The 20,327-nt window shown below is 45.4% G+C and overlaps 1 protein-coding gene across 4 annotated transcripts in view; it reads right to left on the bottom strand.

The window, feature by feature from the left end:
• The window catches only part of DYM (dymeclin), a 241,242-nt gene that overhangs the window by 15,085 nt on the left and 205,830 nt on the right, over window positions 1-20,327 (bottom strand). The gene's annotated exons all lie outside the window — the stretch shown is intronic.

The raw sequence follows: 20,327 nt of genomic DNA, 5'->3' as shown, positions 1-20,327 counted from the left end.
AAACCTCTCCCCAGCCATAGGGACGCGGTGCCAGATTCCAGCCTTATCTCTGCCGGGGCTGCGAGCCGAGGAATCGGTGCCAAATGTGGACGTTTAGGCTCTTTCTTTTGCGGATGTGGACTTCACAGCTTTTTTTTAATTTTATTTATTTTATTTGCCCTAATGCTGAGAGTCCTGTGAAGACAGACTCAAAGCCGGGGGGGGGTTAAAGCTGACCTCGACATATATCCAGGGTGCCTTAAATGGATTTTTAGCTTGTTCTTTGTTCTATATTCCATTCTATACTCTATATTCTATTCTATATACTCTGTGCTCTATACTCTATATTCTACACTCTATATTCTATTCTATATGCTCTATATTCTATACTCTACATTCCGTTCTATATTCTATATTCTGTTCTATATTCTATTCTATATTCTGTTCTATACTCTATATTCTATGCTCTATATGCTTTATACTCTACGCTATGCTCTATATTCTATTTTCTATATTCTCTTCTATATAATCTGTGCTCTAGACTCTATATACTCTGTGCTTTAGACTCTATATTCTACTCTATATATTCTGTCCCATATTCTATTTTATATTCTGTTCTATGCTCTATATGCTTTATACTCTATGCTATGCTCTATATTCTATTTTCTATATTCTCTTCTATATACTTTATGCTCTAGACTATATTGTATACTCTATATTCTGTTCTATACTCTATATTCTGTTCTGTACTCTATATTCTATACTCTATGCTATGCTCTATATTCTATTTTCTGTATTTTACTTTCTATATTCTACTTTCTATTGTATTGCATTCACGGGGGACATGAAGGTTGCGACAGCACGTTCACCTTCGCTTCCGGAAACAAGCCCTTACCAAGGACCGAGGCAAGCAGTGGGTAGGAGGAAGAAGGGGACGGCTACTAACGGGTAGGACAAGGATGCCTTCAAGGCTGACGACATCTCTGCGGGTCTTGCAGCTGGGCAACGGCATCTCCCTTGACTAAGTATGGGGAGTCAGAAGCTGACCGCATCCAAAATGCTTGGCGTCTGTGTGCTTGGCATCCTCCTGCAGCCATCATTTTAAAAAGTAGCACCCTCCAATAGTAAAACTGGTTTTTTTCCTAGGGCAAACAACCATCAAAAGGGCCCCAAGTGAGCTGCGCTTTCACTTTTGCAATAACACGCAAAAATCACTTGTGTTTTCGGATTTACCGTGCTTTAGATGTAGTATTTCCAGATCTGTTCGCCGTTGCTGACCTTCACTGTATTGAGACCTCCTGTTCTGCTAGAGACGGTCTGTAGGACACGAATCAAAGAGTTCTAGAGCCCCACCTCAGGCTGGGGAATTTTAGAGGTCATTTATTCATAAATGCTATTACGTCCCTTTGTTATCCAACGTATCTGCCCCCTTCCTCCTCCTGCGTTCAGGTCAGGATTGTTTACCCCGGTGACAAAGATCAGTCTTTGCTGGGTTTTAGGACGGAGCTTGTCAAAACCTGACGGGACGGATAAGCAGGAGGAATTCAAATAAAGTTTTGCCGCCTGACTGCGAGCTCAGAGCTACAGGCACCACTTGAATCTCACGGGTCTCACATTACGGACACCGCACAAACGTTAAGGGCTGTGCTCTTCTGCTCCACTCCATAGATACAAAATTTCCTGCTCCGATTTGGAGCCACCAGTTGCTCATACCATCCAGCAGACCTTCCTTCAGTGAGCCATCTGATATAAATCTCTGGTTTCCTAACTGTAAAAACCAATCCTTGCTGGAGTTTTTGATACCTAACGCTCTGCGGCAGAAGAAGGGAAATCTTCCTCCTGGAGCTTCTGGGTGCTGATGCAGCATTATCAAGCTGGGAAGTTCTCACCGTCTGTCGTCAAGCCAAACCCAGCTCAGGAGCCACAGGTTGATGGTTCTCCCCATCATTTAAAGATCTTTTGTGATAAAGAAACGAGTACAAATTACCTCACCGGCATGCAAGGAGTAACTGCAATGTATGTCTTGCAGGACTCCCCATCTTTCCTCATCTCCCTTGCTATAAGAGCCCGTGGTGGCTGGAAACAGTTAGCACCTACCTAGAGCATTAGTACGGTCATTATCACAGAATGTTTAGGTTGGAAGGGACCTTAAAGACCATCTAGTTCCACCCCCTGGGCAGAGACACCTCCCACTAGACCAGTTTGCTCAAAGCCCCGTCCAACCTGGCCTTGAACCCCTCCAGGGATGGGGCAGCCACAGCTTCTCTGGGCAACCTGGGCCAGGGGCTCACCACCCTCAGAGTGAAAAACTTCTTCCTGCATCAAAATCCCTCACCTTTCAGTTTTCGATGTGTTTTGCATGTTCCACCTGGCACTTGGGTAGAAGAGAGTATGGTGTATATACACGTTAAGGTAAGGAGTCAACCTGAGAACAGGGTCAAGAAATAGCATTCCTTCTTTGCAAGCTCTGATTGTGGGTTGAGCGCCACAATCTCAAGAACCTTTCTGGAGCCCTCAGCACAAGAAGGACGTGGACCTGTTGGAGCGGGGCCACAGGAGGGCCACGAAGATGATCCGAGGGCTGGAGCACCTCTCCTATGAAGACAGGCTGAGAGAGTTGGGGGGGTTCAGCCTGGAGAAGAGAAGGCTCCGAGGAGACCTTACAGCGGCCTTCCAGTACCTGAAGGGGGCTACAGGAAAGCCGGGGAGGGGCTGTTTGCAAGGGCAGGTAGCGCTAGGACGAGGGGCAATGGCTTTAAACTAGAGCAGGGCAGGTTTAGATTAGACATTAGGAAGAAGTTCTTTCCAATGAGGGTGGTGAGACACTGGCCCAGGTTGCCCAGAGAGGTGGTGAAGGCCCCATCCCTGGAGACATTCAAGGCCAGGCTTGATGAGGCTCTGAGCAACCTGATCTAGCTGAAGATGTCCCTGCTCCCTGCAGGGGGGGGTTGGACTAGATGGCCTTTAATGGTCCCTTCCAACCCAACACACTCTACGATTCTCTGATTCCATGAACCACAAACCCAGCCTAAGTCCACGTGGATTCAAGATTCAATGCAACCATCTGATACTAGATAAAAAAAAAAAAATAAATACGGCTACGGGAAAGGCCTGGTGACCAAAACCAGCCGCCCTCTGAATCCTAACAGCAGAGTCCTCAGCAGCGAGGCTGACAGACGTGAGAAACCCCTTGCTTGGCCAAGAAAAAGCCATCTACATCCCTAACCAGCCTAAGGCAGGAACAAACAGCCTGTAAATCAACCGGAGAGCAGCACTGCAACTTGTACCAAAGGTTGTGACAAAATTAAAGCCAGTATGGGAATGCAGTTGAGGCAGCCATCAGCTGACAAAGTACATTTCTTCCTCATTCTCACTTCTTGGTGTAGTTGCTGTAAACATTCAAGACGTTTCTCTAATTTATGCGCTTAATTAAAAGATATCCATAACATTCCTGCTGTTTACATTTAACCCAAGGCTGCAATGAAAGCTGTAATTTTGTCTGGGATTTATATTCTGTACTCCAATTTATTTCGATTCCTTGATTTAAACATACACACAGAAGTGAAAATGTGTCAAATCATGAAAATGGAAAAGATTATACTCCATTATCTGGTTCATCTGTCAACCAGGGCAGAAATCTTCTGAGGACTGTTCTTCTCAATCTGCCACATGTTACGGAAACTTAATTTAAGAGACTAATTCAGAAAAGGCAGCTGAACCTTCGGTTGGATGGGTATAATTGGAAGTTAGTTATATGACTTTTTTTTCCTTGTGTTCAGTTTTTCACAACTCGCCAAATCTTGCACCTTCTGGGATAAAATTCTAGGCCTCCACCACATTATATACATATATATATTATTTTTTTTTTTTTTTTAAATGGAATGAGAAAAAAAAAGCGTTTTTTTTTTTCTTTTAAATCAAAGAACATAATAAATTCATTTTAAATGCAATTTTTTTTTCCTTCTCAACCACCCCGCCTATACCGAAGGTTTGCCGTAGAAAACGAACACACGGGTTGGAAATAGCTCTCGACTGAGGAGAAAATAAAAAAAAAAATAAATTAAAAAAAAAAGTCAAGAGCGTTTCAGCGTAATTTTACTTTGCTTTGACCAAAGTTGCAAGATATTTGGAAACAACACGTCATGCACATGCAGCGCGTTTGGCACTGGACTTTTCATTAGCCTCCCAACATATGCGCCGAAGGAAGGGAAGGCTGCGCAACACGTGCGGAGCAGATTTAGTCACGGCGAAAAACGTAATTAAAAAAAAAAAAACCCAACAAAAAAGTCTAGGGCGGCTTTCTAGGGTACGGAGGAGGGAAACTTGGGAAATGTTCTTTAGCTCGAGCAAATGTATAGCTCCTAAGTTAATAGGGGATGGGCTCTGGCTCGCAGCCCTCCTGTAAGATGTCCTGGATGGGGAGTTACGGGCTGCTCCCAAGCGCTGGGCTCCTGCCAAGCTGCCGGGAAGCCAGCAAAGCTCTGCAGCTCTGGGCAGGGAAGGTCCTCCCCGCTTTCTTTCCAAAAAATGGGATGAGGCGGGAAGGTTAACGGAGTTCACATCACGCGGTGAGCAGAACGGAGGTAGCCTGGAGAAACGTACACGCGCACCAGGTTGTTTACCGGCCGTCGGAGATGCGTTACGATGGGGAGGCGACTTGGAGAGTCTCACCCTGCTTTCCCATCCTCTCGTTTCTTCAGGGCTTTCTCTCTGCCTTGATATTTTATGTGTCTTTCGTGTAGCTTCCTTAAACCAATGAAGTCAACAAATTCAATGTAGCTGGAGACAAAAGAACCGCATACACAAAGACAGACTCCAACCTGGTCCAGTGGGAGGTGTCCCTGCCCAGGACAGTGGGGTTGGAACTGGATGATCTTTAAGGTCCTTTCTAACCTAAACCATTCTCTGATCCTATGTTAGAATCTGCGTAAAGTTTAAATTCTTCTGCTCAAAGTCTCTACTTGTGCCCACCCTTCCTATAAAAGTAAGAGAAGGACGTAGCTCTACATGTGCCACTGAAAAATTAAATTTAGGGAACATTTTTGTGTTTTTAAGTTGCACAGCTAAATCAAAGCAGAGGCACTGACAGGCGACGCAGCGTCTCGAGAGCTCACGTGGAAAAAGGAGATTGTTGCTACACTCACTTCCAGTCGCGTCGGGTATTTCACAGCGCAATGAAAGGCCAAGGCCAGACTTCAGTAGTGCATAAAGAATTATCTGATGGATGTCTTTTGGCAACCCACGCTCCTTTTGGTGACTGGAGTTTGTATGTCATCTCCCGACCCTTCCCCTCCACAAAGTTTGCAGAGCATCTAACATCAGGCCCCCCATTTATCACCACCAACCTTGTGCAAGGATGCTCTGCCATCCGGAAAGGAGCGGGAAGGAAAACATTCCTCATCCTAGGTGACAGTAGAAAAACGCCACCACTTACCACTTTTTATCTCCTCCAATGCAATATTCCTAACAGCGCTGGGTGCTGCTCATGGCTGCAAAACAGCCGCCTTCTGGGTAAGAACCGGTTGGGGCATCTTTCCCCCAACACGGGATGACGATGCTGAAGGACCCCTCTCATGCTGCCTATGCCACCAGTAGAGCACGACCAGACTCTTCTGATTCGAGGAAGGAGGAGATCCTTGCCCTTGTGTCCATTACAGAAATATTTTTCTGCTCCCTACAGGATGCACGAAGAATTACATATTTATTTCTTAAGATGCCTATTTAGATACCCGGGTATTTTCATACGACAGCCATTTCGTCCCTCTTGCTCTGTTTCAGGAGAAAAGGCAAATGTCCTCCACCAGAGTACCACTGCGGCGTGTTAATTATCATTCGTTACATTTTCCTTCATGCTCCCTTCCTAGTTTTTATCACTGGGGGCGAAAGGACGCTAACTAAACCCTCTAGCAAACACTCTATGCGTCTACCGGTGCTGCTCTTTTCCAGGCTACTCATCGAACAGCTCTTTTTTTTTTTTTTTTTTGGTTACGAACAAACAACTTTATCATTACCTGGCCACACGATGCATTTGAAAACCCCGCTAACCAACCCTCCGCCTTCCCCTGTTCTGCCCAGACCCCAGCGCTGCTCCTGCTCAGGTTCAAAGGAATTCTTAACTTTACAACATCGATAGCTTCCTGATGGCCTAATCCTGGGTCAGAAATAAAAAAAAACCAACAAAAACAACCAACCCACCTTTAATAAGCAAGTGTTGTTACAGGACACTATTCCATCTTCTAAAGCCTCTGTGCGTGTAACTGCATGAATTCTCCTCTGCTGTCTTAATGGGAAGCAGTTAATTACAATCCACAAGCTGCCACAGGCAAGGTTGAGACATTAATCAGCTCGGCTGGGTACGGGGCTGTGATGGCGGTTAAAGTTCTGCGTAGCAGTGAAGGGACTAAGCCCAGGTGACAGCAAAGTGAGGACAACCGCAGGAGAAACACACTGGGGAACAGCAAAACTCTTCCACCGCTGATCACCCTCCTCCTAGAAGGGTTTCTTTTCCCTTTTACAGCTTTCTTGGTTTGAAGAATTAGTCTCAGAATCACTAACGAGATATATTTTTGTATTAATTTGCATTTACACAATATAAAACCGATCTATAGATGTGATGTCCCTGCTTACTGCAGGGGGGTTGGACTAGATGACCTTTAAAGGTCCCTTCCAACCCAACACATTCTATGATTCTACGACTCTAAATTGTTATTATTACCTGGTACATTTCTCCTGGTTGGGTAGGTAGGACCTTGTCATCTGAACACTTTAGTTTGTTCTCAAAACTGGTTTTTGGATAACCCAAACACCATCCAGACTGACCTGCGTCCCACTATTATGGAATAGCTCTTCTGAAGCAGCTATGGTAACTCCAGAATAAGGTGACTTCATTCCAGTACAATTGTTCAGCGTTGTGAAGAAAGCAATTACACTGGAATGAAGTGACTGAACCCAGAACGCAGCTTCCAGAAGGTAACTGGAAGAGTTTTCAGGGGTGGAGGGGACAGACATTCAGCCTCCATGTAAATATTAGTCTCCATGTAGACAGCAGCTTGGGAATAGGAGTGTCCTGTGCTAGCCCACCCTTCATCTTGGCCAAGGCATCTCATTCCTGAACTGCAGAATCACTGTTACTCAAGTCGCTCACCCAAGGCACCACCCTCCCAAGCTACCTTGTCTCGTGCAATACCCAGCTCTTGCTGGGTTCCCTCATCTCTAGCTGAAATGGGCTTCTCTGGATTCCAGTAAGATAAACAAAGCCCCGTGTACAAACAGGATGCGTCTTTCCTAGAGAACTGTGATCAAACTAGGAGTAGGATGTAAAGAAGATAATAAAAATACATTGAATTTAAAAACCACAACTGCCAACATAATCCCGAAGCCCATGAAAGCCCCACCGGTGGTTCTGAAAACCCTAGATTTCCTACATTATATTTGCATTTATACAATTCCATTGCTATTATTACCTATTACTCCCAATCAGTCTATTTTCAGCCAGTCATTTGCCTTGCAAGTATTACAGAAAATGAAGATCTTATGCAAGGACTGAAGAAAGAAACGGGATTAAACTGCTTGGAGCTTCCCCTGATGATACCAACGGTCTTTTGGGGACCATGGTAAGTTCACTGATATTTTTTCAATATATAAAGCAAGTGTGGATTGAAGTGTCAGTACCCTTGACCATCAACAGTGTCTCGCTGACAGACATGAGGGATCCCCAAGCGTGCACAGCCCTTAACAACCTTCTGGCTTCGCCAGCTCAGAACGGAAAGGACCGATGTTCTAAGATTCTCAGTAGCAGCGGATATGGTACGCTATTTGAAAATGTCTGTTTTTTAAAAGGAAAATCACATTCATACTACCGAACCACTTTTTTTTTAAAAAAGGAATGCTAAATTTGTGTCATTTTTAAGTTAACTTCAGCTGTAGACACAGTTCTGAAAGCATCCCATTTTTACGAGTCTCAGTTATGCCGCAACGAGGCCAAGGCATCTACTCAACTTCCGCTGCAAGATTTCGGGACGCAGGCTGCGGACGGGGTCCCTCGCTGGCATCAGCCACACGCTGATCCTGCGACGCCAGCTGCGCCTCCGCCTGGTAGATGAGACTTTTCATGGCTCTTTCTAGGTCGCAGAGCAAGTGTTTTCAGCAACCTTTTGTTTACGGACAAAGGATCCAAAATTGTAACAACTCTACATGAGCTAAGGGAGCTCTAAATATTTTCACAGTGATCCATTCTTCATAAAAAGGAGGAAGAGCTCTGATATAATAAGAGTGCAAAAATTCTGTTTACAGGATCTTCGTATAAGAAGGGATGAAATTAAGTAAGGCTGTATTACTCGCCGCTGCTATCAATTAATGCAGCAACCACTTCCAGACGTAATAATTACCATATGTGCACTGCGCTTTACCTCTGGGCTTATTAATTTCGTACACAGGAGGTTACAACTATTGATTGCATTAAAACAGATTGACACGTTCCAATAGAAACGCTCCCGCTGCGACGCAACCGTTGCCCAAACTGAAACGATTCAAGCGATACAGACAGAGCCAAACGCACCCATCAGTGGCCAACTCGCTCGTGGTCATTTCTCCATCCCCTCTTAACCTCACAAACGCAGTATTGCAACAGGAGAACGACAGCAGTTAGCCCAGCCGCTCAGGGGCAAACACTATAGGGTCTTAAGAGACAGATGTTGACCGCTGGATAAATGCAAAATCACTAGGAGTACCTGTCAACATAAATAAATTAATATAAATAACATGGCTTTCACTTCTCACCGCAATGTGCCTGGGTAGACATGATAGCCAACCAGCGCTACCCTGCCAACCTCAGAGCAGCCTGAAGTCTGGCGAGCCTCAGAAAAACAGGCGTTTGGACGTTTAAAAGTCCCCTCGATTCTTGAAAGTTTGTGGAAAACTCCATCTATAACGAAAGACAATGACATCCAAATAGCGTCTGAAAAACGCCGCGGGTGCCTTTGCCATAAAACAACCGGGTTTCACGCAGAAACAACTGCACCCTGTTTGCACTTGGGTTTTTTTTTTGTTGTCATCCCATCTGCATAATTATATTTCTACACAATCCTGGTTAAGCACCTATAAATTATACGACCTGCTTCAAAACCTCCCTGTAAACAACAAAGCATTGTTTGTGGTTTTAATAAATCCGGACTTTTTTCCCCCTCTTCTGCTTCAGATGACATATTTCAAGCAAGAATACATGGAATTCAGTAGGTAGGTCTCATGTTAAAATAGTTCAACTGTCCTTAAAATAATCCCGCTGTCCTAAAATAACATTTACAAGGACAGTGGTAACGGTGATGCAAAGGAACAGATGTTACAGGCAAAATTATCAAGTTCGCTGCATCGGTAGAACACTCTTATAGGGTGAAATTGTATCAGCAATTTCCAGAAACCTTTAAAAATTAGAAGGAACCTGGGTTTTTATCCCAGCAAAAGCAGTCAAAATAAGTATCGAGCACAAAGAGTTAACGCGGCCTTCCTCCTCCTGAAAGCAGGAACGAAGGGGATTTCGTCAGTGAGGTTTGGCAACGTGCGAAATCCTGTAACCAATTTCATTTCCTGATAAATGAACGGTCCGCAGGGGAAAGTCAGCCAGAGGCTTTGGGAACTGCCGAGAGCTCAGACATGACCGAGAGGCTCCTGGAAGGAGCCAGACTGTCTCTTTGCTTATCGCCGCCCAGCCAAACGGCACCAGCCCAACTCCGTTTTCCAGCCGGAGCTGCGGCGCGATGCGATAGAGCTTCATCAACCCCCGGCATCCCCTGGAAAAATAACCCGGCTCCAGCGCACGGCTAATATTCGGCTTTAAGCAAGCGGGTTGAAACCACATGGGCGTATAAAACAGGCGTTGGGATGGAACTCGTAACCGGCTGTGTTGTTTATGTCTTTTAAAGCCAAGCGCTGGGAGTGACTTGGTATTCTGGAGTTTAGAATCTCTCCCTCCGCCCTTCCAACAGGAAAAAGCCAAATACAGAAGGATAAATCATTCATTATTGGAGAGATTTTGGCATAAGCGAGACGGCGAAGGATGCATTTTTCAATAGGAGCTACACGCCGCGTGGCGTGGAAAGCTGAATGTCACTCTTAGTTTTAAACTATTCTCAGTTTTAACCTATAAATGGACTTTTTGAAATAAATATGATCGATCAGCCTTACCAAATGCTACCAGTAAATACCACCTCTAATTGCAAAATGACAAACGTGCCTCAATACGCGCTCCGCTGCGAGCTTCTCATCGTCTTAAATGCCATCTTTTCATCCCCAGTTAACCTGAAGGCTTGCTCGCCTTTAAATTGTTACAAATTGACTCCCAACTCCCAACATTTTTACAGGAAATTCAAGTAGCTTGACACAGAGATCTGAACTTTTAAAAATCTAAAGTTTGAGCTTGTAAAAAACCATATTGCCAGGCTGATGACCCCTGAAGGGAAGATAAAAGGAGGGGGGGAAAAAAAAAAGCTCAAATAATAACTTCAGGCCCTTCATTACCAAAATCCTGGGTAACTTTTCAAGTGGCTTGCAGGCTTATAATAGCAACAACGTCTGCAATCGATTAGCTACCCCAGCACAACCAGATGTCTCGGCGACAGGGAGAAAGTACTCTTGGTTCTAGAGTTTACTGGGAAGTAGAACATCATTTCGCTGAAAACCGAAATATCTGCAAAGGAAGTTGGAGAAGCTAAAGAAATATCACGCTTGCTCTCAACCAAAGTGTCGGAATTCAGTTTTATTGCATCGTCTAGTTCTCTGGAAAGCTTGGGATGGATTCCTTCTTGCTCCCAAGGACTCATTCTGCTCACTTGATTCGTTCCGCCCTTTGTCCCACCATTGCTTTGCTGGGATCTTTTGATGCATTCTGCTCAAGAGTGTGACAAACACAAGCTAATAGTATCCAAAAAGACAGTTCTCCGTGTTAACTATCGAACCAGGTTTGTAAACGAGGTACGTGGCCTTGGAGGAACAGCAGAGCACGACTCCAGACACACCAAGGTCTACGCTGAGAGCAAACAAACTCCAGGCGCCCCATCCCTGTTGCTCCTTCTGTGACTTTACTCACGTTATTTAATCCCATTTTAGACCTCAAATGAGACAAGCAATGAGAAAACCTGAAAAGGACACAAAAAGGATCAGTTCTTCTGATCCTCTGAAGATGAGAAGATCTTCAGATCTTCTTCAGATTTTCATATTCACAATACTGCTGCCTTTGAAAGTATCCTCGATAATTTTTGGGCTGCTGCTACGCTTTTACCAAATATTGCGATGACTCCACGCACATCATTGCGGAGCGAGCAAGGAACGCTATGGCAGGAAAATACGTAGTCTACTTTCTTCTCTCTTCAGGCCGTGGCATGAAAATGGAGGGAAATTCCGCAGGGTATGGCATGCCACAGACTGGTTGACATAAGCAAAACCCAGCACTGTAATATTCGTATTTAGATACTCTTCCTACGATGAACAGTCAAAGCACGTTGAAGGGATTTAGCCATCAGTGTCTTATGTCAATTATAACCTCTGTACGAGAAATTACTCGTTGAATAGTTCACATTTTACCACCCATTTCAACACGAGACCTTGCAAAAGCTGAATGGGTTTGTTGTGGGCGAACAAGACTCGTTCCCGGCTTCTTCGAGGGCTCTACCTCCGTCCCTTCTGCTCCTTCAGCTGCTTCTCTCAACCCACTTCAACCAAGTTGGTTGAAGCTCAGAAGCTCACAGACTCATTTTTGTTGCTCGGGTCGCACATAGCATAGGAAGAAACGTAAAGATCTCATGCCAGGAGATCCTGCCCAGACTGCTGACCACCATGGGCATGACCGCCCTGCAAAGGCATGGACAGCCCTGGTAGCCCTTTGAACTACGGCAGACATAGAATCATAGAATGGTTTGGGTTGGAAGGGATCCTTAAAGATCATCCAGTTCCAAACCCCCCGCCATGAGCAGGGACACCTCCCACCACAACAGGTTGCTCCAAGCCCCGGCCAACCTGGCCTTCAACACCTCCAAGGATGGGGCCTCCACAACTTTCCTGGGCAACCTGGGCCAGGGGCTCACCACCCTCAGAGTGAATAATTTCTTCCTAATATCTCATCTCAATCTCCCCTCTTCCAGTTTGAAGGGAACATAGGCAATGGGGCTGGTCTCCTTACGTCTACAGTGATGCAACACGAAAAACCAAGTCCTATGTCATCCTTTAAAGCAACCCAGCAGGGACAAAGCCAGGACACATCTTCTCAATTTTCTGAGCTACTACTCAACCAATGTGACTCCTACAAAACAGCAGCCAGGGAAACGAGGGAGGGGACAGACAAAGGTGAAGCATAGGCCCTTTTCCCTCCCAGTTAACACCAGTCAGCGTGAGCCACATGCTCCCCACCATGGGATATGCAAAGTCCAAGGCACCTGCCCAGTGTCCTGCCCACATCAGTCCTGGTAGCATCTCATAAGCATGAAGATATGGCTTGAAAACCTCAAGACTGTTGAAGCCGACAGCCAAATTCTCTAGCCAGAGGGCAGGATTTTTCCAATGGATCTCCGAAGCGTCGGGATAGAGCAATGCATGTTTCAGTGACAAGGCAGAAAACAAGGTTGAACTTCTCCGTTTATTCTTCATCCGTGAAAGAAAGCTTTCTGCAGCGCTCTCTCCAAGTTGAAGGCGTGATTATTATTTTCTGCTCAAAGAGATGTTGGCTCCTTTACAGTAAGAAACCGATATTCCATGAGAAACGGTTTAAAGATCACAGATTCAAGAGTTTGCTAATGCATATTTTCCTAAGCTGATGCTGCAACGATGTTTATATTACTCTTCAATAGGGAGAGTGTCAGAAAAGCTTTAATATGTTTTTAACTGCGTGCCAGGCAGAAAAGCGAAATAAAATTGCTGGGTTTTATTCCCCCCCCGCCCCCCTTCTTGTTCTAGTCAACAATGCCAAAAGTCACTGTTTATCTTTCTCCACCCCCATGCAAGAATTTATAACCACTGAAGTAAACTAAAGTTAAAAAGCTGTTTTTAATTCCAAAAATTGACTGACAGCTGCTATGTCAACACAAACCAAACTTGTTTGGGTTCTCAGGAGCATTCACATTTGAAAAATTAAGTTTCCTGGAGCCGTTTGAGGGGTGGGGTTTTCTTTTTTTTTTTTTTGGGTCACTTCCCCTTCCCCGTAAGGCTAAAAAAAAAAAAAGTTATTTTTAAAAAATGCGAGACTGTAGAATTTTTCCCATTCAGAAGACAGCCGGGGAGAGGTGGAGAGCACATCCCCTTTTTCAAATAGCCGGGAGAGTAAAACGTAAATACGGCATCGGTTACAGCGTTAACTGACTCTCTTTGGGAGGGCCAGAGAAAGGTTGCGAACGCCACGGGACGCGCCACCGCCGTCAGAGCTGGCAATATTCAAACAGATAATACACTCAGCTCTAACCAAGACCTTACGTGCCGAAGGACTCGTCTTACACCAGACCAAAGAAAACCAAATCTCGACATGCGCGACATTCAAAATCCATGCAAACGCTTGCTGGGAACGGTAACGGTATGAAAAGTCCTGGTTGGTGGTGTTTTTTTTTTTTTTTTTACTTGAAAATATTAAAGCAAACTTTAAAAAAAATAAATAAATACGCTTTATGAGTGACACGCCAACGCTACCAGACCGTGCCAGCATTTCAAACGTCTTGAGTCTAGCAATATGAAGCTTACAAGTTTCAAGTCAAACTACATTGTAAGTACTGCAGTATAATTCGTTTCATTTCTCCTAAAGCTTCTAAATTAACCGATTTCTCCTACGGTATGCGAAGGATGCTTCTGAAAACAAAGCGTTGTTAGTATCCAATCCACCTCATCAACCGTGTTTGCATTATACGTAGCTACAAACAAGCCCCTTTAAAGACTCCTGAAATCCACTTTTCACCGTGAAACAAAAGGAGCCACCAAATTTCAAAGACTCTGGCTCCACAGATGCTAAAGCCGGTTTACTTTGGCCTTAAGTATTAAAAAAAAAAATAATAACCGGGCACATAAAAAAATGTTTAAATGAGCGCAAAGGTTGCAACTTGGCTTAAAAATATACACGGCCTTCGCCGCAAAATTTGCAACCACGCTGTATATTCTAACTTGCTGCTCAAGTCTACCTCCTACTAAGGAAGCGTTTCTGTGGATTATCGTATTCATGTTTAAAAATGACGGCGGCGTGTATTTCTGAACGACAGCCCCAAAGTTTTGGTTCCCTTCTGGGATGACGGGAGTTAAGAGCCTGCCTTCTGACTTACTTTCGGGAAGTTTTTGCAATGCAGAGTCAAGAGCTCCCATATGACGCCGTATGTCAGCAAGTACCTAACTTTTAAGTACTAGAAGAGTCACAGTTTTTCCATAACATTTTTTCACATCTTGCCTACACGCAAGTTTGCACCGTTTAATTAAACAGATTTACACGATACAAACTCCTGCTTGGACGTACTTATTATAAAGTGGTGCCATTCCGTTTAGTTTCAACACAACAATTGAAGTCAATGGGCTTAATATGAATAGAAAAGCACCCGCGGAAGGGTTTCAGACAGACGGACAGGCAGGTTTATAATCCCACTGTAAGATTAAGCAGAGCGCGGACACGTCTTTGACTGCCTGCTCGCAGCTTCGTGACGGTACGTTATTTTTCGACCACAAGGCTCATCAAAACCTTCAAGTATCATTTTTCCTGGAATTTTGATTACTCAAAATCCTGTTTCTCAAGGGCCGGGGAGTATATTCTTCTCTAGCCGCGGCCTCTGAGAATCTGACCTCTTAAAACGCACGCCTTCAAAAGAAACGTGAATTATTGTTCATCGCTTACAGGTCGGCTCACGGAAGCGGGGAAGTTTGACATCTTAATTGAGGGTATAAATTGTCAGAAGGATATTTACAATCCATAAATATTAGTATCCTCAGCATACGTTTGGTGTTTTGGAAAGGCCCAAAAAGCACTTTGTTTAAAAGTTTCTTACACTTCTCTTACTACTCCCATCTTCTTCAGGTTAAGGGTTAACAGCAGCTGAGGGTCAGCAGAGGGAAGTCTGCCTCACAGATGTCTGCCTCGTGTCAGACCTAGGGATGTATTAGACACAACCGGCTTCCACTAGAGTAAGATCTTTGACCCTTCAGCCAGAAAAACATAAATATCAGGAAGAATTTGATGAATTTACTCTTTACGGAAGTTTTCTGTCTCTCTCGCTTAGTGCTATGCCCTAGAGCTCTGTAAAAGAGCTGCTGGTCTCCATAACTCCTCTGCGCCTACCTCTTCACAGAGTTAATTTGTGAAGTCGTCTACCTAAAACCCGTGGTAGGAAGGTACTGTTACAGCAGTAAAATAAATGCAAGAAAGCTGTCCGTCGCTTAAGAGCTACACGTCTGTCCCAAGGTTTAATTTAGATCATCAAAGACCACTGGTCTGGATTCTGAAGGCAGCGTCTTGCCCTGGCCAAATAACAACCACTGAGGGCCAAGGCCATCAGGACTCTAGAAGAAAAAACCACCATCAGGAGCAATTGTAATGGACAATGGGGCAATGGATGGTCTCTCGGGATCAACATCGCCTAAAGTAGGATGCACACATATAAAGTCTATCAATTTCCTTCACAACCTGGGGCACTGAGTGCTGCCCATGTCCTGCTGCTCTACACGGTGTGACAGTACACCACTGTTGAACAGATGTTGAACGGACGATGTCTCCTTCCTAGGAGGAGCTTCTGCAGAAAGAGGGCAACCTTTGCACCTTTCCAGAGAGAGCTCAGCAGCTAAACCAAGAGACTTTTTGGACTCCCTCAGCTTTGGGGACTTCATATGTACTTTCTTTGATGGCTACGCCTTCTTGCCAGAGTTGGAAGTACCTACGTTTGACATCCCCCATTGCATTCGCTGCCACCTCAGTCCACAACCAGGTTGTTTTTATGACATTTTTGGCAGCTGAACTTTTGGTGTCGATGTTGCTTGCCCAGGAGCGGGGTGATGTGCCAGGGACACAAAGCAGTTCTGGTCCAGCTACCATCGCTCCGATGACAATTTACTCTTTTCCCCTGCGCTCTGGTGCCTCCATGATTACGGGCTTTCTCCAACAAAACAAATGGAAGTTGAAGGAGTTGGAAGTATATCGTTAATAGAAGGTGAAAGCTATGAGAAGTGCTTTTAACACCTAAAGCAAAGCTTGTTCTGTCAAGAGACTGAAGGCTTTTACCTCTGCTCCTTTTACACATTCTGTGAAATTTTAATGCCCGAACTAGAATGCACTTCAATAAATATTACATTTTGTACCATACCAAAAAGGTGCGAGTTGATGGCATAATGGCACGTCTGCGTAGCACATCGAGAACATACGACAGAATGCACACCGATGACAAAATACTCATTGACACAGGGAGAAAAGGAACAGGAGAAAAATAAAAGCAGCTCAGAATACGTTCATGAAAACGCAATCTCTGCCTGAAGTGGCTTAGCTAATGGCAACTTCTCTTTTCTAAAGCATTAAATGTGGCCTCCCAAGTGCGATCATTCCACGAACCCAAATGTCAGCTTCCAGTCACTAGCTGGCCTTCGAAACAAGTTTTCCCACTTATTGTAAAAGAGCGGCTATCTGCTGGCTAACTCCCCTTGAAATCCTGAGATAACTCGCAGACTCCAGACGCGGCCCCACTTCTCTCACGCTCCTAATCCCGAAAGCACAGAGAGTTCACCGAAGGGAAAGAAAAGGCAGCCTGAGAACTTGAAAAAAAAAAAAAAAAGATAAAGAAAAAAATAAAGAAAACAATGAGGCCAATTTTCACCTATCACTATGATCTCTAAATTGCCTTTAATAAGCTTCTGCAATAAAACAGGGAGCCTGGATCGTGGGCTGCTCGTCTGCAAAGGAGACAGCTCTATCTCCGCGCCGTGGCTTCTGCCTCCGTCCCGGGCATATTAACTTCATTTATCTCCTCCCACAGACTGAAGAAGAAATAACCAGCTCTTGATTTCAGCACCTGCCCTTTATCTCTCTGTTTATGCATAAGTCTTCTAAAAGGCTAATTACTCAGCTTGGACTTTCCCTGCCTTCCACCGTACACGGCTAAAAGCATACGCTTAAAATAATGTTAATTATATTGTTTGTCTCCAGTCAGGTTGCTCCAGGACTGGAAGGAAAATATGAGTTAGATCTTCCATTTTCCCACCAATTATTTGCTAAGAAAATGCAGGATATCTTTCCTAACACAAACATATATGTATTTTTTTATACATATATATATATGACCTATTGCTAACTTTTGTTTCCCACAGCGAAAGGGAGCAGGAGTCCCAGGGTGTGCTACACAACTGATAAGCCCCATTATGCAGATCAGGATCGTGGCTCTTAAGTGCTGTTATTTTTAGTCGACGTTTATTCATGTTTGAACTATGGTCTAAGCAACAGACTGGAGCTCTGAATAGATGCAACGCCTCTCGAACGCTCACTTCCTCGACAAAGGCCAAGATAAGCAACTCGAAAACATTCGCTGTATTTATCTGCGCATACATTAGGTACTTATACCTAAGAAAAAACCCCGCCATTGTCTGAGCTGCAGGGAAACCGGGGGAGTAAAAGCTCCAGTCCTCATTTTTCCAAATCGTAACCTCTTTGTGTTTCAACCGCCCCCCTCAGAGCGCTTCAGCTGAAGACGGTCATTTCTAGGAGGTAGGAGTAATACCTCCGCGGGGTCTCCTGTACTTTAGAGCACTTCAATACGTTATGGCAAAAGGCTTGAAAAATTAATTAGCAATTAACTGCAAAGCTCTTGGGATTAAACTCCACAGCTTTGCGCGTTGTAATGACACGTGGGTCATGTCAACTCAGATGCAACAGACCCCTAATTCCACCACACGTTGTCCAAGCTGGCCAGCCACAAGCCAACTCCTATCCCGAAGCCACTTCTCTGAATTGGTTGTGCCCAAGCCAGCTTGCGTTGGAAAAATGTCCTTTCAGCAGGTAATATTAGTTGGTCTATGGAGCTAAAGAGCTTCCAGCTCGCAGATGCGAGTTTAGCGACGCGAACAACCACGGAGCCGACGGTGCAGGCAAAGCGACTGTGGGCAGGGCTGCTCCCACCCATCCCGACATGCCCAGAGTGTGTCATTAAAGACATGTGGATTAAAGCTCTCTCCTTTATTTAGCTGCTCAAATTCCTCAGAGTTGCCAGAGTTATTGTGTAACTATATCTATAGTCTGATCTTAATATGACTTTGTCGAGCTTTAGAATAGCTTCCCCTGAAAACCTCAGAGACCGAAATGGGAAGACCTGAGGAACTGTGAGACTCCGCGGAGAGAGGTACAAGGACACACAAAGACTCACAAGGTCATTTCTATCAGAGGAAATCGCATGGCGCTCATCATTACTGTTCTATAAAGATGTTATGTGCATTTACATATTAATGCATGACATTACGTTAGAGGGACCTGGGCAGGCTGGAGAGGTGGGCCCGTGCCAACCTCATGAAGTTCAACCAGGCCAAGTGCAGGGTCCTGCGCCTGGGTCCGGGCAATCCCAAGCACAAATCCAGGCTGGGCGGAGAATGGATGGAGAGCAGCCCTGAGGAGAAGGACTTGGGGGTGCTGGTGGATGAGAAGCTCAACACGAGCCGGCAACGTGTGCTGGCAGCCCAGAAACCCCCCGCAGCCTGGGCTGCATCCCCAGCAGTGTGGGCAGCAGGGCGAGGGGGGGGATTCTGCCCCTCTGCTCCGCTCGGGGGAGACCCCCCTGCAGTGCTGCCTCCAGCTCTGGGGCACCAACAGCAGAAGGACACGGAGCTGTTGGAGCGGGGCCAGCGGAGGCCCCGGAGATGCTGGGAGGGCTGGAGCCCCTCTGCTGGGAGGACAGGCTGAGAGAGCTGGGGGGGTTCAGCCTGGAGAAGAGAAGGCTCCGCGGAGACCTTCCAGCCCCTTCCAGTCCCTCAAGGGGCTCCAGGAAAGCTGGGGAGGGACTCTGGAGCAGGGAGGGGAGCCATGGGACGAGGGGGAACAGTTTTACACTGAAAGAGGGGAGACTGAGATGGGATCTCAGGAAGAAATTGTTTGCTGTGAGGGTGGTGAGCCCCTGGCCCAGGTTGCCCAGAGAAGCTGTGGCTGCCCCATCCCTCGAGGTGTTGAAGGCCAGGTTGGCCGGGGCTTGGAGCAACCTGTTGTGGTGGGAGGTGTCCCTGCCCATGGCTAGATGATCTTTAAGGTCCCTTCCAACTCTAACCATTCTATGATTCTATGATTCCAGGTGCCAACGTCAGTGTCACCAACTTTTCTCCATGCAGGAGTAACCTGCTCTGGCCAAACTGCTGCTCAGCAAAAGGATTTTGGAAAAAAAGACAAAAGCCAGCAGGTGTCAGTGGGCAGCGTAGAAGAATTACGTGCCAGACTGCCTGTGTTCACTGTGTAACCCTGCCCTCAAACTCAAGTCCTTTGGAGAAAAGTTAAGCGCTCCAAGTCACTCCATAAGCATCCTTGAAACTGGAAGCACTCGATCGCTTGGTGAGGACTTACAGAGCTTGGCACTTGTCAAAAATTTGTGATCCGTTGATTTAAGTGGCAATATAAACACGTCGTTTGGAACGCTGCGTGTCATTAATGCAGCAAATTTAAACTCGATGGAATTTCACTCCAGAAATAACATTTCTTTAAATTGCGGCCCAATGGGAAAGGCACGCTACGTGATAAAACCTTAATTTTTTTGGAAGGAGAGAATTTCTTTAGTGGTGGCTCCGTGTCAAGAGGGAATTGCTGTAGCCCCTTAATACGAGAGCTTTTAATTATCTGCACGTCAGACTAAGTTGTCATAGAAAACGCAAAAGGTCCAGTATTTCTCTGTGTTCACAGAGAGGACACAACCTGAAGGGCTGGATTTGGATCCAACAACTCCTCTGGTGTGACTTAGGCTATTCCTGTACCCTGGCTCGCACTCCAGACCGCTCTCTCCCCAAGTAATTCAGTCTGAGTGACTAAATACGTGCCATCTCAGGGACACAGGGAACCGTAGGAAAGACATTAGGATACGCAGCCAGCTAGACAATTCCCACCGGGCGTTTTAAAATTACCGGGGTATAAATAAATTACCAGCCGTCGCCAATGGCCGCGTGTACTCAGTGTGCCTTATCAGATGGTATTTTCCTAAAGTTCCCACAAAAGAAACGGGTCCTGAGACGCTGCTCTCGCTCTCTCGTGGAGCAGGAACAAAAATGGTTCTGCAGCAAGCAGACAGTATTTAAAATACACTCGGCGTAACGGAGAAGCAAACTTAATCGTGCGTTTAAAAATCCACACGTTAACTCCCATTTATTTAGTCACCTACTTGCACAGATTTCATCGTTGC

This window comes from Larus michahellis, chromosome Z, assembly GCF_964199755.1.
Source record: "Larus michahellis chromosome Z, bLarMic1.1, whole genome shotgun sequence".
Lineage (NCBI taxonomy): Eukaryota > Metazoa > Chordata > Aves > Charadriiformes > Laridae > Larus > Larus michahellis.
The sequence above is the reverse complement of the archived record's forward strand: the minus strand, read 5'-3'. Positions and strand labels throughout refer to the sequence as shown.